General features: G+C 41.7%; 1 non-coding gene across 1 annotated transcript; it reads right to left on the reverse strand.

The window, feature by feature from the left end:
• Nucleotides 1-4,532: 4,532 nt before the first annotated feature.
• TRNAS-GGA (transfer RNA serine (anticodon GGA)) lies at nt 4,533-4,605 on the reverse strand. Its single transcript has one exon. It is a non-coding gene; the product is annotated as a tRNA-Ser (tRNA).
• Between the last annotated feature and the right edge of the window lie 20,337 nt (nt 4,606-24,942).

The raw sequence follows: 24,942 nt of genomic DNA on the forward strand, positions 1-24,942 counted from the left end.
TGAAACCTACTATATTATAAAGCCTTTATAGTACAGTACTGTGTAGCCAGTTGTGTAAGTTGGGTACCCAGGGTAACTTTGTTGGCATTATGAATAAACTGGGCTTAAGAACGTGCCCTCCGAACTTGCTCATATATAGAGGACTTGCTGTATTTTGCAACTGACTGTACCTTGCCACGTGTCCTCCCTGACCTACACTTGCTGACCTCTCCTTCCTTGGCTCCATTACTCTCCGGAAACGACGCCCTAGACTTGGTCACATATTGGTGATGATAAGCAGTACCCAGATACAGTCCTTGAGTACTTTATCTCAACCACTGTGGCCAAAGCTGTGCAAATGTCATTGCGTATTTCATCCTCCAGATTCCCTGTCACGGTGGTATTTTTATTCCCATTTTAGGGTCAAAGAAATTGAGACATTCAGGAGCTTAACAGGTCTCACAAGGAAGAACCTGAATTGGGATTCAAACTTAGATATGCTTGATTCCCACATCCATCAAGTTTTCACTCTGCCACGCCATGACACTAAAATGCTTGCCTTATTTTTTGTGTACTCACGTGCCTATGTGACCCTCACAGGCCTTTCCCTGAGGCAGAAAACGCCTCTCTCACTCCTCTCTCCTCTTCCTTTTCCTTCTGTCTCCCTCTCCACTCACCATGGAAAAGCACACACACGACACTTCACAGCAGCTCTCGTTTCCCAAGGCAAAGTTAGGTGGCCCACTTCAGGATCCAATAAAACCCCTTTGCTTACTTTCCCTTCTTCTTGACCACGTGCTCTTATCTTATTTATTTTTGTATCCCTCTGACCTCTTATAACCATTGGTTGATAAGTGATTGTTGAATGGAATTTTCAAAAGCATGCTAACTTTACACACTATTATATTTAAAATAAATAAACTGTTATATAAGGACCTACTGAATAGCACAGGAACTATAGTCAATATCTTGTGATATCCTCTAATGGAAAAAATCTGAATAAATACTTATCTGTCTGAATTGTTCTGCTGTACACCGGAAACTAACACGATATTGTAAACCAACTATACTTCATTTTTTCAGAATGCACAGCAAGCAGACTAGAAGGAAATGTAATAGAGTGAATATATGAAGGGGGGTTGAGGCATTAGGTCATTTTATTTTCTGTGTCTACTTTATTTTTCAAATTTTCTATGATGAACATGTATTGCTTTTACAATGGCTAAAGTAAATTTGATAGAGAGAAGAAAACATGCTAACTTTGTCAATTAAGATGATATTCAGACATATTAATAATTTCCATTGAAAGAAGCAATCAGATGAGTCAAAGGGTCAAAGCAGTAGTTCATGTAGCGTTTCAGGAAGCCTTTGGCAAGTGCCAGTCTCACCAGGCCGCTCATTCATCCAGTTATTGGCTTATTCAGGTTCTTGTGCACAGGACATTGTGTACTTTGACAAGGCATGCATGCGTTTAGTTACTTATTAAGAAAACTACCAAATACAAAAATTAACCAGTCTTATGTTTAAATGTCACTCGACTCCGCTATCTATACTACAGGTTAGGTGGCTTGGCACCTTTCTTGAGTGCCTTCACCGTCAAGGCTGTGAATACTATATACTTACTGTATACAAATTCACAATGACATATGCACAACCTTGGCTACAGTGCTTGAGAGAAAGTACTCAAGGACTGAGTCTGGGTACTGGCTATCACACTACTATGTGACCAAGTCTAGAGCGTCGTTTCACATAATAGGCCTCACAACTGACTCGCTGGACGACAATCAATACCCACTGCAGATATGGGTAGCCATGTGACACAGCTCTGTTCACTGACACATAATCTGAAGTCTGCTAGTACAGTTTTTGTGAAAAGTTTCTTCTTTAAATAAATCTTAGACACAGCTGGTTTCATACCCATCTCCCTTCTTGCTGCTGTGAGTAGAGACTTAATGGCAGGAGCTCCAGCAACCATCCTGAAACCATGAGAAATGAGCAGCACGCTAAGCCTGGGAGAGCATTAAGAGCGTGACAGCCTAAATCCTCCATGATGCGTTTGAGCTACTGCATAAGCCTCCAGGCAATCTATATCCAGCCTCTTGCAAAGTACAAAAGAAAACACTGTTTAAACCATTTTTGGTCAATTTTCCTTACTTGTAGCCAAACGCATCCCTGTATAATACAAATAGAGTTTGACAATACTATGTGGAAATGGCCTAAAAGGAGAAGCGCTAATTGTAATTAAAGAACAATAACAACATTACCGCAACATAAAGTCTTAGAGGGCAGGGGTGTGTGTTTTCACTTTATTCACTGTGGCGTCTCCAAAATTTAGAGTAGTGACTGGCATGTAGTAGGCATTCAATCAGTGCTTGCTGGCTGAGCTGTAGCATTTATGTTTGGGGAGTTGCCCCCTAAATTCTGTGTCCTTCCTTCACTTCTTCAAGATGCATTTTCAGCTGCATGTCTTAATGGTTCTCTGAAACCTGACTCAACCACTAAAAGTGTCCTGAAGCAAAAGTTTCATGCAGCTTCAGAAGGAGTCAAAGAAATGAGTCAGAGGAGCCCTGTAAATTTGGTGAAATCTTGAAAATGAAGGTGAAGTCGCTCAGTCGTGTCCGACTCTTTGCGACCCCATGGACTGTAGCCTACCAGGCTCCTCCCTCCATGGAATTCTCCAGGCAAGAGTACTGGAGTGGGTCTTACATTCACTTTATTATAATATTAGAAAGGTCAGAGGGTACTGGAAAGGGGGCCTGAACTCTCAGCTCTAAAGAGCCCTGTGACACGTCTCACCTGGGCTCACCTGCTGCCTGACTCTGTCTGCTTGAATCGCTCGTTCCATCTTTCACACAGGACGGCATCAAATAAGAGGGCTGACCTCAAGCACCAAAATGTGGTCATGCGATTTGCAGTTCGTTGCCTCCTATCTACCTGTTATCATCAGGGAGATGTTGGAGGCTTGTGAGGCAGCAAAGTACTAGTTGAGGTTTTGGCTTTTATGCATCTGTTCAAAGGTATTTTTCCATCTTTCACATCCAATATTCCCCAAAGGACCAAAAAGATAAAACGACATTTGGGTGAATTTCCTTCTTAAATAATTAAACATAACTCATCATTCCTCCAGCCACGTGCAAGAGATATTTTAAAGGGAAATTGTTCCTCCTATCGATCTGCTCTAACGAGAACATCGTTTTGACTTTCAGCACTCAGTTTATCTGTGAGAAAATACCTGTGGCATGTACAGTTAATCATAAGCTGTCACGGTGAGGATAACCACATTGATGTAATCAACGGATTTAAAAATAATTAGGCATGAAATTCACTCTCCTATCAATAATTAAGTTGTCACCCTCTGGAAAAATATTATCAGAATCATTACTATTACTATTTTTCCTGTTTAAAGATTTCTAGGATTTCCCTGGTGGTTAAGAATCCACCTGTCAATGCATAAGGCATGGGTTCAGTCCCTGGTATGCAAAGATTCCACGTGCCTCGGGGCAGCGAAGCGCATGAGCCGCAACTACTGAGCTTGTGCTCTGGGAGCTGCAACTTAAGCCCACGTGGAGCGACGACTGAAGCCCGTGTGCCCTAGAGACCGCGATCCCCAGCAGGAGAAGCCCCCACAGTGAGGAGCCCTGCATCACAACTGGTGAGCAGCCCCCGCTCGCCACGACTAGAGAAAGCCCGCACACAGCAACCGAGACCCTCAGAGCCGAAAACAAGTTAAAAGAAAGATTTCTAACGAAAGATTCACTGTGATTCTTTAAAACTATACTTTGTGACTCTTCTTAACTTCTGTTAGCCTACTGAAAGCCATACCAGATATGTGACTTCAAGTGGATTTTGGTGTTTTACAAGTCCTGCCTGTAATGTCCAAGGAAAGAAATTATTCTCTGGAGAACAGCCTAAACTAGTCCAACAATTTGCCTGAGGAAAGCCTGAAGAAATAGGCTATTTTCACTTTGTTTTTAAAAATAGAACCACATGAGGCTGTATGAGTTCAGTGTCCCTGAACATGTCACATCTCAGCCAAAAGACATGAAGTCCTAAGTTTTTTCACAAGAATTAATTCCATCAGGCATATCTTACTTTGTTGCTCTGGGCTTTACTGTTTCACAGATACAATATTTTGTTACAAATTGAAGATTTGTGTCAACCCTGTATCAAGTAAGTCCCTTTTCCAGGGCACCTGCTCACTCTGTGTCACACTTTTAAAAATATTATTATTGAGACTATTGGTACAAATTTTTCATATATTCACTGCTCTATGTCACAGTTTGATAATTCTCAAAATATTTCAACCCCTTTACCTCACTGAAGGCTCAGATAATGGCTTACATTTTCTTTCACAATAAAGTATTTTTAACTAAAGTATATACTTTTTAAAAAACATAATGCTATTGCATACTTAATACACTATGAAAGTGAAATCACTCAGTCGTGTCTAACTCTTTGTCACCCCATGGACTGTAGCCTACCAGGCTCCTCCCTCCATGGGATCCTCCAGGCAAGAGTACTGGAGTGGGTTGTCATTTCCTTCGCCAGGGGATCTTCCTGATCCAGGAATCGAACCTGGGTCTCCTGCATTCCAGGCAGACGCTTTAACCTCTGAGCCACCAGGGAAGCCCAATACACTATAGTACAGTGCAAACATAACTTTTGCAAGCACTAGAAAACCAGAAAATTCATGTGACTCACTTTATTGCATTATCCACTTTATTGCAATGGTCTGGAATCCAACCCACAATATCTCTGAGGTAGGCCTGTTTTGGGAAGAATTTTTAGTTCTCCATTTCCTTCTCTCTTTGGAGCTCAGGAACTCTCATAAGTATGACAGCACGCGTTGACATTTTTCCATAGCACCAGACGGTTAGTTTTGAGAACCAGATCTGGATGTTGTTTGCCTCACTGAGTCCTTTCTTTTGTCTCCCATCTGGGATTTTCACCACCTTGCACACCAGGCAGCATACCTGACTTTGGAGAATTCACACTGGATTTGCTTCTGCAAAGAAGTAATTGGATTCCTCTGTTGACTTTTGGACCCTGTTCTAACCTCAACCATCATCGCTCATCTAGCCCAACGGACGTCTGAGCTGTGTTTATGAGGGGAAAAATGAGGAAGAGTCGACTGACAGATCAGGGTCAGAAGGTAATGAGCCTCTGGGATCAGGTGGTGGCCGCCTGAGCATTTTTCACAGGACACTGAGCAAGAATGAAGACTCAAGGGCATCTTTCAGAGACGTGCAGAGCTGAGGACTAAATCCAAGGCTTGGCTACTCAGAAGCCTCAGGGGCCATTGTTGTCTTGCAGAAAAACGTTCCCAGCTGGGCAACTGGTCTGGTTTATGGAAGGATGAAGCTGTTTATGGTAGAGAAGTGCTGACAATTATTTTATACCCTTGAAAAGGGCATTAGACATAATCTACAAGGCAATGAAAAGTATGACTATTTCAGAGATTATCTCCCAAGCTTGGCTTCCCAGGAGTGCCCCCTTTCACAAGTCTGTGGTTTATGCCCCTGTGGATGTGGAGGTTGGAACACTATTCTGGGAACTGCCAGCAGCAACAGTCAGCTTGGTTGCGTTCATGCTCTTGAGTGTATGGAAGCAGTCATACAATTTGGCTTCTTGCTGTGAAATGACACCTGATCTGGAACTGTCCCCTAAGGAGGTGTCGAACATAAAAATCCAGTGGAGAGGAAGAAGTATGAGTCCAGCTGAGTATACACACCAAACTGGAACTGGCAAAAGTGAACTCATTAATGACCTCTACAGAGTGTCCCTCGTGCTCTGCTGGGAGACTGACTTGGAGCTTGGTTAGGGGATAAAGAGCTCTCTAGAGGCTATGTCAACAACAACAACAAAATAATGAAAGATATATAAAAGAATGTGTGCCTGCATGCTAAGTCACTTCAGTCCATATAAAAGAATACCTAATGTTTATTTAGTATTTGTGAAGAGCCAGGCCCTGGGTTAAGTATTTTTTAAGCATCATCTGACAAGTAGGTTCATGATTAAATCCTTGGAGGAAGACACAGTTATGAACCCCATTTTATAGTGGAGGAAATTGAGACTTTAAAAAGCCAACTCGCCAATAAATGGCTCGCCCAGGTCTGTCTGATTCTAGTGCCCCCGAAACTGAACCTGATAGACTGTGTTGGATATTCACTTATAATTTCAAAGTCAGTCATTATATTAAATAAAATGAAAGAAAAATAATGTGGAAAATGCAGATAGTCATTGAATTCCAAAGGGCAGTTTATAAACACAAATTCTGAGCTATTACATTAGTCATCCAGGAAGACTTCAGTTGCACATAGATTCAGAGAAATGTAAATGTTTGTTCCACACAGCAATTAATTTCAGAATAGATAGCATGTTTGTCAACATGACAGTCTTTCTCTTAAAGTGTTGATTTTTAGAAATGCAGGCATTGTGCTCGCTCCATTGTTTTGCATTTTACCAAAATGCTCAGCGGACCCGTGCTAGGGCACAAGCCCCCTTCTCCGGTCTATTCGGCAGTTTGGATGAGCTGGTACAGGTAAAGACACACTTTCTGTCAGAACTTTTCTTACTAAGAGGTATTTTAATTCATGTGAGTAAATGGGTCAAAAATTTCTCCCAGGAAAAGTCCAGGGTGGTTTGGTGGAAGGCAGTTTGCAAATGCTAGATCTTAGCTCAGTTCAATTGCTCAGTCATGTCCGACTCTTTGCGACCCCTTGGACTGCAGCACGCCAGGCTTCCCTGTCCATCACCAACTCCCAGAGCTTGCTCAAACTCATGTCCATCGAGTTGGTGATGCCATCCAACCATCTCATCCTCTGTCGTCCCCTTCTCCTCCTGCCCTCAATCTTTCCCAGCATCAGGGTCTTTTCCAGGGAGTCAGTTCTTCGCATCAGGTGGCCGAAGTATTGAAGCTTCAGCTTCAGCATCAGTCTCTCCAAATCCTGCTGCTGCTAAGTCGCTTCAGTCGTGTCCGACTCTGTGCGACCCCAGAGACGGCTGCCCACCAGGCTCCCCCGTCCCTGGGATTCTCCAGGCAAGAACACTGGAGTGGGTTGACGTTTCCTTCTCCAATGCATGAAAGTGAAAAGTGAAAGTGAAGTCACTGAGTCGTGTCCAACTCTCAGCGACCCCATGGACTGCAGTCCACCGGGCTCCTCCATCCGTGGGATTTTCCAGGCTAGAGTACTAAAGTGTTGATATTTATTCTCCCCACTAGAGGGCAGTGCTTGAAAGGATTACAGTCCTTACCTCTGAAGTTAGTACAACGGACTGGAACAAACCCTAGTATTGTTACTTCCCCTAACCCACGCAGAGAGCACATAAAGATTTTCTTTGAAGGAAAAAGGAGAAAGAAATATGTTTGCTCTAACATGACGCAGAAATCAATGATGATGCTGTCTTAACTTGCTGAGCTTGGAGAAAGAGAAACGCTAGTAAAATTTAATACTCTGAATCATCAAAGGATAAATGGAAGAAGACATCTTTATAAATGTAAGTGAAATCCTTTTATGATAAACTCTTAAAGACAGAATATTGCGACCAAATGCTCAGAAAAATAATCTCTGTTGCTTTGGTTTGATTATCATTAGAATTTACTGGAATGAACAACTTAGTTCAATAAGCATCTTTTTTCTTTTGTCGATATAATGGTTACACAGGGTGTATGGTGCAAAATACAAGCTCAAAAAATACATAATATTATGTAATGGTTAATCTTTGCCCTTTGAAAAAAGGTTGAGTGCTGAAAGGGCAGAGTTGGTATTCGAAGATGGATTTAAAAGCTGTGGAAATTTGCTGAGAACACCTTGGGTTACCTGCTTGAATCTTCCAGAGTGTCACTAATTAGAAAGGCTGTTAAAGTGGAAGCATTGTTTCCTTAAACCATAATTAAAGTCCACGGTTCTCGGGTCTTGACCTCTGCTTTAGTGAGGATGACTGGGACCCTGAGGGAGTCACTGAGAATTCTTACTTTTCAAACAGTCTAGTGAGGTTGGGGGACAGGAGGAATACACTGAGAGACTAAATCAGCAGTTTATCAAGAGGCTTCCAGTCCAAACCGTCTCATTTTTTTTCTGGTCAGCCCAGGCGATTCACTGTCAACAAGCAGAAACTGAGTGCTTACAGAGTCACAGAATGAGCAATTTGTGGAGAGCCTGGAGCAGTGCTGGGTCCTATAGGAGGTTGCAAATTTTAAATCTTTTCCCTGCCCTGAAGGATAAATGAATATACTCACCTTCACTGTGAAAATGGAAAGAGTTCAGGTGTGAGGGTGGGGCTGGAGGGCACTTCTTAATTCACCAAATTCAATAAAACCGAAGCCCTCCCCTCTAAGAGCTGCCAACCTAATGGAGAAGGCACCCTGACACCCGGTTAACCTTCTGTTTCCCTAGCTGCTATGTGTTTATCTGAAGAGTTTTTATTCAGAGAACACTATGTGTTCATTCTCATTGTTTGCCCTTGACTTAAAGGGAACAGTCCTGAAGACACCCCAAGGAAGATCGTCAACAAAAATCACCAGAGTCTGGAAGATGATTCTTATTCACTCTCCGGGAGCTGTGTAGACTCTGATGGCCCTGCCCAAGGCAATAACTACTCTCTGCAACACCAACAGTTTTCCTCTTTGTAGAATGAAATTACAGAAACACCCACGTCACAGGATTCAGCATGTGGATGGACAGGAAATAAGGGTAGAAGCCACTCTGATGAGCCTCACAGAGGTCTTTCTGTTCGGGACCCATTGCGATCTTAGAGACTTCACTCATTTCAAAGCAATAGGCTTTATTCAGCCTTCATTTTGGGTGTGCAAACATTTAGCCCTGGATAAATGGAGACACTATTATCCACATTTCAAATGGTTTTTAACTTTAAAAGCCTTAAAGCAGATTTTTTTCTGGAAATAGGCTTTTTTTTTTTTCCTTTTGAAATGAATTAGCTGCAATTATAGAATGCTGGACCTGGAAGAGATTTCAGAGATCTTTTACATACACACACACTCCCGATTTACAGAAAAGGAAAGAAAAATCAGGCTGTTTTCCCTAAGTCAAGAGCAAATTTTTAGAAGCGCTGGAACCATGTTTTCTGATTCTCAGCCCTGGGGTTGGTCAGCTGAGAGCAACAAACACAAGATTTGAATCAGATACAAAGAAAAACTGACTTTAAGGCCATCACATCGTTCAGGGAGGTCCGTTTGTTCATAATTTCTACATTATATAACTAGCTATTTCAGAAATACATCTACAAGAAATATTGAAGTACCAATATAAAGAGGAATGAAAAACCAAGTGTATAATTATTCTGTGCAGTCACCAGCCCATCAGGTATTTTCAGTCTTATCAAAATCAACATGGCAATAAAATGTCTCCTTGTCCTTCCAACTTCCTTATTAAAAGGCATTAAATTTGTTTTTCTCACACATAGAAAGATAAGGTTGTTAATTGTAGGAACTGCTTATCAGCAAAAATGTAAAATAGCAGGACAGTCATTTGATGGTTTAGCTAAGAAGAAAAAGCAATGGAGGAAGGAAGGAATACAGAATAAAGAAAGGCTCAAGGAATGAACATGGAATCAATGTTCATAATGAATTTAATATTTGTAAATGGAAATATTTCCTAGAAAGTATTCTTTGTATTTTGTAAAAAGGAGATAATGTAAAATATAGAAGTATGAACATACGTAAAATGCCAATTAAAATTAAAGGAATAAACTGAGAGAGCAAAGGACAGAGGAGCCTGGCATGCTGCAGTCCATGGGGTCACAAAGAGTTGGACACGACTTAGCAACTGAATAACAACAACTTTTGCTAGGACTATCACAAATGAAAACTACCACCCCGACTTCAGGATGATCCTGGCAAGATTGTGCGTGACTGGAGTGAACACAAAGTGTGAGGGGAAAGGGGCCTCAGAGTCTACTGCAAGCCTGAGTCTCATAAATCCTGTCAACACCTGGAGTTTGGAGATGTCTTAGGATGTAAGAAGTTTATTTCACAGTGGCTAAAATAAAAAAGCTGCACTAGAAAGTAAGAGATTATCTTCTCACAGAAAGAGACAAATGAGCCCAATTCTGTCCACCTTCACCTGCCTGTAGAGCGCTGATGCTAAATGTGCAGTCAGCTCTTGGCTCTTATGTTTTCTTCCCTGTCAATGAGAACGCTTGCAAAATGGATTTTCAGTACTAAGGGTTAGTCCATAACCTCAGTCTTAGAAAAGACCGCATCAAGCTTGTGGCATTTCACTTCTATGAATTTACGTGTCATAGTCCCAGGTTTTTACTTCCTCCGTAAAACAAGTTAGTGTAAGTCACTGGTATGGATACAAAGATTTTCAGATTAATTCACCTAAAGCATACACGTGCATCTAATTAATCAGTCGTAACTCCTAATCTAGAGGAACAGTGCGATGTCTGGGTATTTGGGGGCCATTATTCCTTTATTGAGCTTCCCCAGTGGCTCAGGCGGTAAAGAATCCATCTGGAATGCAGGAGACTGCCAGCGATGCAGCAGACCTGGGTTTGATTCTTTTATGATTAATTCTTTTACTTTTTTAAGCAGGAAGGAATATATTAAATATAATTGGGTGTTGGTGAAGAAGGGTTTAAGTTCACAAAGCCTTATGGCTGGAAGCAGCATTTTTTAATGTAGAGCTGCACCTTTCTGTCTAACTCTCCTCTTACCTATCTGGAGTAGTTTTCCAAAACTGTTTCAGCTGTAGAATCCTTTAAAAACTCGTGTCTAAAAATGTAACATTAAAATAAAAAGGCACTCTGGCTGTGACTGGGGAGAAACCCACATGGGGGCTCTCTGTACACCACCTGTTTGTCTAATTCTCTACTTACCAATCTGGAGTAGTTTTCCAAAACTTTTTCAGCTGTAGAATCTTTTAAGAAATCGTATCTGAAAATGTAACATGAAACAAAGAGACTCTGGCCGTGACTGGGGAGAAACCTACTTGGGGCGGGTTCTTTCCCCTGTTTGGACAGAGGATGGTGGCGACTGAAGGAATGTGTGACCCTGTGGCAGCTGCTTCCGGCAGTCTCAAGGGGAGGTGCTTGCAAGCCAGCCTGTGCAGCAGTCATCAAACAGGCTGCATCAGCCTTTGCCAAACCAGAGATCATTAATAATTCATTCTCATTAATTAATAAAATACATACTCCTCCTTTTTAATATGTACTGACCGGAAACACTGTAGCAAAATTAGCAGATACTCTAAATTATGAATCCTGTGTGTTAAAAAACCTCCAAATCATAGCTCATGCATAAAAAAGGACATCTTCTGAGTCCATGATGAGTAGAGAAGTTCAGGAAAAATCTATTGTTAGCTATTTATTAAGAAAGTATCTCGGTTTCTGTTCTATACTCTGATGGGAGGGGATGGAATACTCTTGCTTTATTTGCTTGCGTTTTTATTTCAATATAAACAGCCATATATTGATTGGTGAATATTCGTATAGTTGGCCGAACGGTGTTGAATCGTGTATTTGAGCCAGTGTTGGCCAGGGACTGTGAGCTCTCAGAGGATGAGACCCACAGCTGCTAGACATCAATTCTCAGCCAACTGCTGTGTGTTTCAGGCACCTAGGGATGAGATGGCCTTGGAGCCAGATCGCTTTCTATTACTTCCTGTTCTTCCTTGTTCTCCCTCTGGTCCCCATTCAGACTTTTTAATAAATGCAAACCATATCCCTCCTTTAAAATAACTGCATCTGCAGAACTTTCCTCTTGAGCATCTGTCATGCAGGACTGAAAACTCCAGAAAATGCAGATGATATTTGGGTTTTAGCTAAAATAATTTTAAGAGACTTGGAAGGCATGGGGCCCCACTAGTTGAACTTCACTGGCACAGTGCTACTTTTTAAAAAAAAATATTGAACCTTAGAACTAGCTCATCAGATCCTTCAAGTAAGCTCAGCTGATCAGACTGCAGTTCCAATGACAGCATATTGTACTAAGTGCTGGAAACAGATGAGATAGTGGGTAGACAAGTTATGATTCTCTATAAGAATGGAAAAGCCAGGGTGAGTGTTTGTAAACACAGGCTCAACACTCCTCTGAAGCCCTTGAAGATTACATTTGATTCCTGGGTGCCCTCTAGATCAGAAAAATAAAAAAATATATTCTTTAATTGCTATTTCAAGGTAAGGAGTCTTTGTGCTTTCAAAGAAAAAAAAATTCTTTCGGATTCTCACAAGAGAAGTTCTTTGAAATTTATGTCTCTCAGTAAATTTGGATTGGTGCATCAGTCTCAGGCAATCTAGTAGTAATTTTCAGCTGTTGGACAATCAAATCAACCCTAAATTAATGAATCTTTTCACGTATCTGTACTGGAAAGAAAGGGGTAAAAGAGGGTAGAGGGGTGCAGAGGCTATGGAAATTGAGTACCACTTATTGTCAGATTCAAAAGTCCTTACAGCTTTAAATGAGCATTTTGCTTGGAACAATCGGCAGTCCACTCACTCGTTCACTAGTTTATTCCATAAGAGTTTATTGGGTGCCTGGGATATACCAGGCACCGTGCCACATTTGGGTTACAACAAAGAGCATCTTCTTTCCTTAAGGGGGTTTAGGTTAGTGCTATGGACACAGAAGTAAACAACGAGGACTAGTAATGGCCTGACTGAAGATGCACAAGCTTGTAAGGGACAACAGAGAAGGGAGGCCAGGACCAAACCAAGCCTTGGACATGAAGGTGGCATGGGATAAGCTGGGCCGGAGAAGGTGGGTGTTAGTGAGTGGTGGGATGTGAAAAGGGAGGGATAATCAGGCCCTAGAGTTTGAAGAGCCTTGTGTACCAAATGAATTTATCTGACCTTCCTCTGCCTTTGTGTCTCTTGGGACTTTGATATCTTGGTATGGCCCATATCCCAAAACCACAGGATAAACAAGAAATGTCTTCCTGGAGCATTAGTTCTGCTTAATGGTGAGCACTTTAAAATATTTGTTACTAAAGGAATAGCAGGCATGATCTACACACATGTGTAAGGTGAATCAGGAGATGCCAAAGATATTTTGCACTTGTGATGGGGAACCTGAGGTTGTACCTCCAGCCCCACTCTCCTTCCATTAGGGGACATTTATAGAAAAGTTTGCAAAGCACGTTGTCATGGGAACTACTCAAGTTTAAGCCAATGACAGGAGCCAAGCTGCAATTTGGAAAGACCCGCGGCTGCGAGGTAGATAATGATTCAGAGAAGGGTGATGGTGAAAGCAAGAAGGGCAGCTAGGAGGCTCTCATAGGCCCCAGTCTGAAACGTCACACTGACTCTGACTAGGGCAGTAGCAACAGGGATGAACGAAAGTGATTTGCAAGATCATTTATTGAGTGGCTCTCATGTTCCAGGCATTATTCCAGGCAGGGAAGAACACAGTAAAGATCCCTGCCGTCTTGAGCTTATAAGCTAGTGGAAGAGACAGGAAAAAAACGGTAAATGAGAAATTAACTTCATCGTATAAATTAGTGATGAATTTTGTGAAGGAAATGAAAGTGGGAAATGTGATGTTGTCTTGGGGAGTGAACAAAGTGGTCGGGAAAGGGACTGCGAGAGTGAGTAGGGAATGAAGGCAAACGTGATGGTTGGATGACAGTGTCCTCCACGGAGACCGCGAACATAAGGAGAAAGGGAACTTTAAGAGGAAATGATGCTGAGTGCAGTGTGGGAGGTCCATGAGAATACGCCCAGAAGAGAACAAAGAAGATAGGAATATCTATCTCTGCCACACCATACTGTAAACACACACGTGCTCAGAGACACACACACATCCCGTGGGATCACTCCACACAGAGATGGGGACGTGCCGAACCTGAGGATCAAAACGGCAACAGTATGAAGTGAAAATGAGGCCCTAGAGGCCTCCTGAGGGTTCCGATGAAAGATCGACGCTTCTTTATTCATTAAGAATCACCATCGTGGAGGCGCGAACGGTGCGCTCCCTCCTGTTCAGCAGAGACAGTCAATGGTTTTATGGTTTTATTCAGCACATGTGCTAAGCTGCTTTGGTTGGTAAGCAAAAATGTTAAGTGCCTGCCTGGGTTGCTCCACAGACTGCCTGAGATCTCCTTGCGGGTGTGCTCGAGACAGCTCTTCCTCACTGTCCACCTGAACTTCAAAAAGGCACTGGTGGGCCGCCCGGGAGACTGCAGGCTCTAATGAGGCCCCTGCCGGCGGCTCAGGAAGCCACGGAAATAATGAGGAAGCCTGCAGCTCTTCCCTGCAAGTTCCCTAGAGCCCCAATTACAGAATTTAAAACCCCAAATTCCAAGGCTGTGTTGACATGAAAAGAAAACCTCATTTTTTCCCTGCCCAGACAATGTGAGACAATAAAACCCCAATCTGAAAAGAAGCAAGCCCAAGGAGCTTTGTTCTGGGAAGAAGTGGAAGAACAGTACGTAAATCACTTTTTTTTTTAAATCCTCTAACAGCCTTCCACTGCAGCTGAATGTCTTTCTTCAATAGCTATTGCTTTATAATGTGAGTATTTACATTGACCTTTAAATTGGCCATTTGGCTGGAGACAGTTTTCTGTGAAGCAGATTAAACTAGGAAAGCGTCCATCGGTTTATACTGAAATCCTTTATAATTATAAAAGTCACAGATCTCATTGATTCCAACATCAACATTAACAAACACCCCACCTTCAAGAAGGAAAAAAACGTGCCCACATGAAAGGGCACTTTGAGTACATGGAAGTTTCCAATGTGCAGCTTTAAATAAGTCTTTTCATAGGTTATCCTATTACGGTAGAGGAAAATGAATTATTTTTTCCGCATCATGGGGTTAGAAACTAACAGTGAGCTTATAAACCAGAGGGTGCTGGCCAAAGCCTGGAACACAGGCATTTTGGGAGGCTGTTGCTTGTGGTGATCTGGTAAAGGGTTACTCAGGGAATAGACCTATAGAGGCTAGGTCTTGAAAAAGAGACCAGGGTATGAGATAGCACACACCTATCCAAAAGCCATATTTCAGAGCTGAATGTGGGCCTGTAACTGTCCTTGTTTTCCTGCATTTTCTTCTCACATGCTCTGAGTCTCAGAAGATTCCTGGCACATGACCACGTTCAGAGGCTGTTTCTGTACTCATCCAGGCTGTGGTGCCAGAGACATGAAAACGCCCCTGATTTTCTAAGTCTAGACACGAGGGGATATCCAGTGACGAAACACATGTGTCCGGTTGTTGTTTTTTTCCAGGAGAAAAATCGGCTGGGTTCCATGAATACACTTCTTTAATCAACTTTCCAAACCAAAGAACTGTGTGTATTTGGCAGCCATATTTTAAAGAATAAGCTGAAACCCAATCAGGTGAATTATTGAGGATTCCTGTGTGTTAGCATCATCTTAATCTGGCACTTTAGTTTTAATTTAAGAACTGTACAATATGACATTTTCAGTTTAAAGAGATGATGGAATTGAAATTAAGAAAAATTATGTCACTTAACACTGGCAGGAAGAATATTTCAACTTGAGATTCTTTAAAGACTCTTTTGTTCTTACTAGGTTCTCCATTTTCTCAGCAAAACCATAAAAGAAGATAAATTAGTTAAAAGAAGACCTACAGTAAGAGGGCGGTGTTCTGTGTTGGGAGGCCTGACCGCCATCAGGAGCAGAAAGGAACCCACCCGTGGGTCGGCTGTGGCCTCAATCTTGCAAGTTCAGAATTTAATCTGATCTTCATTCCCAAACTGATCCAGCTAGAGTATCTTTTTCTCCCTCTCTCAAACATCACAAAAGTATATTTAAAATCAAGACAATCTTTAAATTTATAGAATGAGAACTATAACAGCCAAGTGAGTGAAATGAACAATCACATTATCCTTCCCGGCACATTCTCTTCCCAGAGATAAGCTTTGCTGCTGCTGTTGCTGCTAAGTCGCTTCAGTCATGTCCGACTCTGTGTGACCCCATAGACAGCAGCCCAGCAGGCTCCCCCGTCCCTGGGATTCTCCAGGCAAGAACGCTGGAGTGGGTTGCCATTTCCCGCTCCAATGCATGAAAGTGAAAAGTGAAAGCAAAGTCACAGTCGTGTCCAACTCCTCGAGACCCCATAGACTGCAGACCACCAGGCTCCTCCATCCATGGGATTTTCCAGGCAAGAGTACTGGAGTGGGTTGCCATTGCCTTCTCTGGAGATAAGCTTTATGAGATGCCAAATTATGACTGGAACCAGCCAACTTTTGTAGAGTATTTGAAAATCTACCACATCAGAGTCTGATAGCTGTGCACACAACTGGGGATCGATTCCTTGAGCCAGCGAATCAATTGGTCTTCATTATGGATCAACATCTCAGTCAGCCTTGAATATTCAGATTTAACTTGCCAATGTGTGTCTCTCCATGCTCTCTTTTCCCCAAGACCTCTATGGCTAACTAATTTCTAATTTATTAAATTAGCACAATTAATTAGGCTATTGACAATCCTTGAGGCCAGGGACCCATTTTTAGTTTTATTTCTTTTTTAGGTCTCTTGAAATAGGTTTGTGTTTAGCCATTCAACAGACAAAGAATAGCCATTAATTTTATTCAAATCTAGCCACCTACCCCTATCTTTGGAGAAAAGAACCTTTTGAGAGTTTCAGCTGTATCTGGGACCAAAGGAAGTCCAGTTTTCACCAGGTTGACATAGTAAATCATATAATAAGACAACAGTGATTCTACACACAAAAGGTATAGTCATTTGGCACAACTGTCCTTTAACCTGATGCCTCATTAGGAGATTTCAAGCAGCTCATTTGCAGCATAAAACCATCATTCTGGAGAAAATTTCATGAGTAATTATACAAAAATTAAATAAACATGCTGCCATGAAGTAAATCCGTTAAATTGTACCCTGACTATATCAGGGCCTCGATTCAATTGTCATCTGTCTGTAAATACTAGAGAAGAATTGGCCATCACTTTCAGAAGATAATGACTGGCAGTTTTCCAGATGTAATTACTCAAAGACAGAATAGCATTGTGTGGACCGCAAATGCTGACACAAAGGCTATAGTCTGTGTCTGAGGTAAAGTAAGGGCACGGAAGAGGAAATACTACTTTTATGCCCATTACAAATATCAGGAAAAGATTGGGAAGAGACAGTGCCATTGAGTTAATGAAGGGGACATTCCCACATGTAACTACAATCCCAGTTACAGAGAGTAACATCCTTCAGCTGCAAACATCATCAGAACCTATCGAATTTCAATCAGGCTTATGCTATAAATATTGGAGAGGAAAGACCAATGAGACATAATTACTTAGAGCAGACCAGTACTTTTCTAGAGATGAGACAAGGATGTCATGAAACCAAATATGGCAGTTTTTCAGTTCAGAAAAAATGGAAGCAGGACAGATTTAGCGTGAATGAATGGGGTAGCGACTCAGAGAGCTAGACTCCCAGGTGGAGGAGGCACCGGGTGTTGCAATCCAAGGAGCAGGAAGGAGCCCCTCCCCCAGAACACTCTGCCCCTGCCCTGCTGCCAGGGAAATTCCCCCTGGAGCTTCTCCACACAGTGCTGCTTCTATTCACATTCCAAATGCCATTGGGAATGAAAGAACATTAAGTGGCTGCCAATTATTTACTTTTTAGTGGGAAATAATTTCACAACATTTATTGCACAAACTTTATTTATATAGCAGGCCCTCTAATAGATGTGAGGGATGCATGGTGGAAATAATGTAAGTACTATGGATAGGATTCCTTGTCCAGTGGATCTTAGGTTCTAGCTGAGAGGATGACCATTGACCAAATAGACCCCAAATGAGTACTTAATTGCAGCTGGAGATAAGAGCTATGCAGGAAAGAAAGCTGAGCCCCGAAGTGCATATGACCTCATCTAAGCTGGGATTTGGGGGGAGTTCCCTGAGGTAGTGTGATCACTGGGCTGACTACTGAAGGCTGGACAGAAGACAATCAGATGAAGAAAAGAGCAGAAAATCATTCTAGGTAAAACAACAGTATGTTCAATGCCCATAAATGGAATATCATTCAGCTATAAACATGGATAAAGTGCTGATACATGCCAAAGTGAATGAACCTTGAAAACATTATGCTGACTAAGAGAAGTCAGACATCATATATTGTATGATTCTATTTATATGAAATGTTCCCAACAAGCAGATTCACAAACAGAAATCAGATTAGTGGCAGGCCGGGTCTGGGAGTAGGAATGAATGAAGAATGTCTCTTTAATAGGCCTGGAGTTTCCTTCGGGGGTAATGGGATTGTTCTGGAACTTGACAGTGATGATGGTCATGCAATATTGTGAATCCACTAAAATGTCACTGAGTTATCTACTTTAAAATGGCTAAAATGATGAACTGAAGCTGGTGGTGGTTTAGTCGCTAAGTCATGTCTGACTCTTGCGAGCCCATGGACTGTAGCCCACCAGGCTCCTCTGTCCATGGGATTCTCCAGGCAAGAATACTGGAGTGGGTTGCCATTTCCTTCTCCAGTATAACAGCATATGTAGCATATATTTATGATGTTAAAAAATGACAATGTTGGGAATTTTTAATGGATTGTTGTTGGTGTTGTTTAGTTGCTAAGTAGCGTTCAACTTTTTTGTGACCCCCATGGACTGTAGCCTGCCAGACTCCTCTGTCCATGGGATTTTCCAGGCAAGAATACTGGAGTGGGTTGCCATTCCTTCTCTGGTGAACTGTAAGTTATGTGTATTTTTACCACAATTAAAAAAAAAAAAAAAAAAAGAACTGTATGTTCAAAGGCTCTCCCCCTGCAGGAATGAGCATAATCCCTTCCTGGCACTGAGAGATGAATGGTTGGCAGGAGTGAAAGCAAACCAAAGGGACAGGGGGCTCAAGAGTTGGGCTGGGACCGGAGCTTGCAGGGCATGGAGACCATGTTAGACTTTGGCCTTTATCTTAGGGGGAATGGCACTTAAAGTGGGGAAGGGCATTATCAGACAGACAGACATTTTAGAAGAGAATCATATATCCAATCAAGGGTGAGTTTCTACAGCTTGAAAGTAAGATGTGATAGAAGTCAGGACAGAGGAAGGGTACTCTACACAAGTCAAAGGGTACCTCCTCCCCAGGTTCTATAGCATGGATTCCACCCGCAGCTGCTATGCAGACCTGTAGAGAAGTTTCAGATTATCATAACACCTGAGGAATTTCAGAGCAAGGTAAAGCAGAAAGTGATGCTGAGTGTAATTACTGGGGCTTAAGTGTCAATTCTCTTAATAAGGGGAGGCAGAAGAGGAGACTAGCAGACATTTCATGGGGTTCTAGGATGAACAGCTCAGTTGGCGCTCAGTGTGGGCGTCTGTGCTCAGTTGCTTCAGTCAGGTCCGACTCATTGTGAAACTACAGAACTGTAGCCTGCCACGTTCCTCTGTCCGTGGGATTTCCCAAGCAAGAATACTGGAGTGGGTCACCATGCTCTCCTCCAGGGGATCTTCCCCACCCAGGGATCGAGCCAGGGTCTCTTGCGTCTTCTGCATCACAGGCAGATTCCTTACTGCCGAGCCTCCAGGGAAGCCTGTGCTCAGTAGAGAGAGAGGTTTGTAGGCCTTCAGGATGAGGCAATGAAGAGGAGGCCTCAGAGAGGCTGGGATCGTCAGTGACAGCGGCAATGTGATTTCGGTTTTCTAGAGTTACTTAGGTCTCTCGAAGATGGGCCAGAACGCCTGGACTCCAGAGTGTTTGTGGAATGCTGTAGTCTGGCCAGATAATGAGCACGTCATCCTCTTAGCATCAACCATGGTATTGATCGTGATGGGAATGGTACTGATTGTGGCTATGTCTCAGCATCAGAAAGGTGCTCTAAGAGTCAATATGCTAATGGATTCTGAAACGGTAAAGGTATTTGTTCCTTTTGTTCCTTTCTCATTCTGCAGGGTTTTTATTTGTTTGGTATTGCCTATGGTAGGGTGCTATCCTAGGCATAGATTTATAAGACTAATAAATAAATGAGGTCATCTTATATGAAAACTAAGAAATTATCTTTTTTTTTTTAAGTTCTACCAGTTTATTGCTACCAACCCATCACCCTCCACCCTCATGCACACATGCTCAGTCATGTAACTGCATGGACTGCAGCCCACCAGGCTCCTCTGTCCATGGACTTTTCCAGGCAAGAATACTGGAGTGGGTTGCCATTTCCTTCTCCAGGGTGAAATTATCAATAAAATATTACAGATAAGCTACATAAAAGAAGCTTTCCGTTTAGATCACAGGCCAGAGCTGAGGCCCCTTGTTTCCTTTCTTGTTTTCTATGTTATCGAGCCCACCTTTAATGAAATGTTCCCTTGGTGTCTCTAATCTTCTTGAAGAGATCTCATTCTATTGTTCTTTCCCATTCTGTTGTTTTCCTCTATTTCTTTGCATTGATTGCTGAGGAAGGCTTTCTTATCTCTCCTTGCTGTTCTTTGGAACTCTGCATTCAGATGCTTGTATCTTTCCTTTTCTTCTTTGCTTTTCACTTCTCTTCTTTTCACAGCTATTTGTAAGGCCTCCCCAGACAGCCATTTTTCTTTTTTGCATTTCTTTTCCATGGGGATGGTCTTGATCACTGTCTCCTGTACATTGTCACGAACCTCCATCCATAGTTCATCAGGCACTCTGTCTATCAGATCTAGTCCCTTAAATCTATTTCTCACTTCCACTGTATAATCATAAGGGATTTGATTTAGGTCATACCGGAATGGTATAGTGGTTTTCTCTACTTTATTCAATTTAAGTCTGAATTTGGCAATAAGGAGTTCATGATCTGAGCCACAGTCAGCTCCTGGTCTTGTCTTTGCTGACTGTATAGAGAGCTTCTCCATCTTTGGCTACAAAGAATATAGTCAATCTGATTTTGGTGTTGACCATCTGGTGATGTCCATGTGCAGAGTTTCTCTTGTGTTGTTGGAAGAAGGTGTTTGCTATGACCAGTGTGTTCTCTTGGCAAAACTCTATTAGCCTTTGACCTGCTTCATTCTGTACTCCAAGGCCAAATTTGCCTGTTACTCCAGGTGTTTCTTGACTTCCTACTTTTGCATTCCAGTCCCCTATAATGAAAAGGACATCTTTTCGGGGTGTTAGTTCTAAAAAGGTCTTGTAGGTCTTCATAGAAAAGTTCAACTTCAGCTTCTTCAGCGTTACTGGTCAGGGCATAGACTTGGATTACCATGATATTGAATGGTTTGCTTTGAAAACAAACACACTATTCTGTTGTTTTTGAGATTGCATCCAAGTACTGCATTTCAGAATCTTTTGTTGACTATGATGGCTACTCCATTTCTTCTAAGGGATTCCTGCTCACAGTAGTATATATAATGGTCATCTGAGTTAAATTCAGCCATTCCAATCCATCTTAGTTCACTGATTCCTAGAATGCCTACGTTTAGTCTTACTATCTCCTGTTTGACCATTTCCAATTTGTCTTGATTCATGGACCTAACATTCCAGGTTCTTATGCAGTATTGCTCTTTACAGCATCAGACCTTGCTTCTATCACCAGTCACATCCACAACTGAAATTAGAGATACCAAGGGAATATTTCATGCAAAGATTGGCTCAATAAAGGACAGAAAAGGCATGGACTTAACAGAAGCAGAAGATATTAAGAAGAGGTGGCAAGAATACACGGAAGAACTGTACAAAAAAGATCTTCATGATCCAGATAATCATGATGGTGTGATCATTCACCTAGAGCCAGACATCCTGGAATGTGAAGTCAAGTGGGCCTTAGGAAGTATCACTATGAACAAAGCTAGTGGAGGTGATGGAATTCCAGTTGAGCTATTTCAAATCCTAAAAGATGATGCTGGAAAAGTGCTGCACTCAATATGTCAGCAAATTTGGAAAACTCAGCAGTGGCCACAGGACTGGAAAAGGTCAGTTTTCATTCAAATCCCAAAGAAAGACAATGCCAAAGAATGCTCAAACTACCACACAATTGCACTCATTTCACATACTAGTAAAGTAATGCTCAAAATTCTCCAAGCCAGGCTTCAGCAATACTTTCAAATGTTCAAGCTGGTTTTAGAAAACGAAGAGGAACCAGAGATCAAATTGCCAACATTTGCTGGGTCATCAAAAAAGCAAGAGAGTTCCAGAAAAACATCTATTTCTGCTTTATTGACTATGCCAAAAGCTTTGACTGTGTGGATCACCACAAACTGTGGAAAATTCTTCAAGAGTTGGGAATACGAGACCACCTGACCTGACTCCTGAGGATCTGTATGCAGGTCAAGAAGCAACAGTTAGAACTGGACATGGAACAACAGACTGGTTCCAAATAGGAAAAGGAGTACGTCCAGACTGTATATTTTCTCCCTGCTTATTTAACTTATATTCAGAGTACATCATGAGAAATGCTTGGCTGGATGAAGCATAAGCTGGAATCAAGATTGCTGGGAGAAATATCAATAACCTCAGATATGCAGATGACACCACCCTTATGGCAGAAAGTGAAGAAGAACTAAAGAGCCTCTTGATGAAAGTGAAAGAGGAGAGTGAAAATGTTGGCTTAAAACTTAACATTCAGAAAACTAAGATCATGGCATCTAGTCCCATCACTTCATGGTGAATAGATGGGAAAACAGTGGAAACAGTGATTGAATTTATTTTCTTGGGCTCCAAAATTACTGCAGATTGTGACTGCAGCCATAAAATTAAAAGACACATACTCCCTGGAAGGAAAGTTATGACCAACCTAGACAGCATAATAAAAAAAAAGAGACATTACTTTGTCAACAAAAGTCCATCTAGTCAAGGCTATGGTTTTTCCAGTAGTTATGTGTGGGTGTGAGAGTTGGACTATAAAAAAAGCTGAGCACAGAAGAATTGATGCTTTTGAACTGTGGTTTTGGAGAAGACTCTTGAGAGTCCCTTGGACTGCAAGAAGATCCAGCCAGTCCATCCTAAATGAGATCAGTCCTGGGCGTTCACTGGAAGGACTGATTTTGAAGCTGAAACTCCAATATTTTTGCCACCAAACTCATTTGAAAAGACCCTGATGTTGGGAAAGATTGGAGGTAGGAGGAGAAGGGGATGACAGAGGATGAGATGGTTGGATGGCATCACTGACTCAATGGACGAGTTTGGGTGAACTCTGGGAGTTGGTGATGGACAGGGAGGCCTGGCATGCTGCGGTTCATGGGGTCACAAAGAGTCAGACATGACTGAGCAACTGAACTGAACTTTCTATGTTATAGATGTATGGATGTGAGAGTTGGACCAGAAAGAAGGCTAAGCACCAAAGAATTGATGCTTTTGAACTGTGGTGTTGGAGAAGACTCTTGAGAGTCCCTTGGACTGCAAGGTGATCAAACCAGTCAATCCTAAAGGAAATCAACCCTGAATATTCATTGGAAGGACTGATGCTGAAGCTGAAGCTCCAGTACTTTGGCCACCTGATGTGAAGTGCTAACTCACTAGAAAAGACCCTGATGCTGTGAAAGATGGAGGGCAGGAGGAGAAGGGGACAACAGAGGATGACATGAGATGGTTGGATGTCACTGTTGATTCAATGGACATAAGTTTGAGTAAATTCTAGAGATAGTAAAGAACAGGGAAGCCTTGTGTACTGCAGTCCATGGGGTCGGAAAGAGTCAGACACAGCTTAGTGACTAAACAGCAATAATGTTATAAGAATTATTTTCCAATAGTCATTATCTTTGAATGACTAGATTTTGAAAAATAACTGAAATAACTTCTTACCCCGATGCCATCAATTGCTGATTTCTGGCCCCATCATATTGTTTTTAGAATACCAGGAAGTATGGACATCTCAGGTAAAAAACTAAAAGTGGGTAAAGAGATGGGCTGCCCTGGTGGCTCAGTGGTAAAGAATCCACCTGCCAATGTAGGAGATGCACATTTCATCCCTGGGTTGGGAAGATCCCCTGGAGACGGAAATGGTAACCCACTCCAGTATGCTTACCTGGGAAATCCCATGGAGAGAGGAGCTTTATGGGCTATATAGTCCATGGGGTTGCAAAAAAGTCAGATATGACTTAACCACTAAACAACAACAACAACAAAGAGATAAAGATTTCTTTCTTTATTATCTATGTCCATGTAAACTTGTGCCATCTTAGTCCACTGTAAGGTGTGAGATTTTCAGAACCATCTGACAATGAAAATGGAAATGTTCAGTGAAATCTCACGAAGCAATTTCCTTGTGAAAACAACTCTCAGAGAGTTACCCACATTCCTATAGCAATAAAGCAACACCGCATTAAGCCCCCAACCTCTTGCTGTTACTGTCTAGCTCTGTAACAGACAGCCTTTCCACTGAGCAGTGAGCAGATCAGAAGGGGCTGCTTCCTTTCCTTTCTGTGGAGCTGAACATTGGTCAAAAGATCAAGAAACCATCTAATTAAAATGTTTCCTATTGACTCAAAACCAAGATGCAAGCGTAGGCATGAAGAGGCACCCAATAGTTAAGAAGTTGAAAAATCCAGAAAGAATAACAGTATCTTCCACAATCCTATGGCTTAAAAATATCAGAAACATTAGATATCAAAGAAAAAATACTCATTTATTTCATATAATTAATTTTAACTAACATCCATGGCACATATAATAAACCTGTAATAATATGTGCATGTGCTTAAAAAATTGGAAAACAAAGCTTACATTTGAAAAAGAACAACCATTTTTAAGAATGTGACTGTTTAGTATCAAAGAGGAGACTAGCAAACTTCTTAAAATTCTCGCTCTGGGATAAAGAGAAAATTAGAAAGGCAAAAAATATGATACATCCTTTCAGTTATTAAAACTTATTGACACTGATAAGCCTAAATTTGAATGGCAGTGTTTTCTTAATTGAGTCATTGATACCATTCGTATTATCATGTACAACTAAGAAAGAGATTTTTAGTAATCCAGGATTTTTATAGCACATAGGCTATCTATCAATGGGATTTCAGGTGTCTGTGAACTCCCCATTCCACCAAATTTTATGATGACTAGTATGTGATTGGTCTGTATGATGTCAACTTGGCTACATTGGAACTATGTTTTCCAGAATTCCC

The sequence above is a fragment of the Capricornis sumatraensis genome, chromosome 4 (assembly GCF_032405125.1).
Source record: "Capricornis sumatraensis isolate serow.1 chromosome 4, serow.2, whole genome shotgun sequence".
Taxonomy (NCBI): domain Eukaryota; kingdom Metazoa; phylum Chordata; class Mammalia; order Artiodactyla; family Bovidae; genus Capricornis; species Capricornis sumatraensis.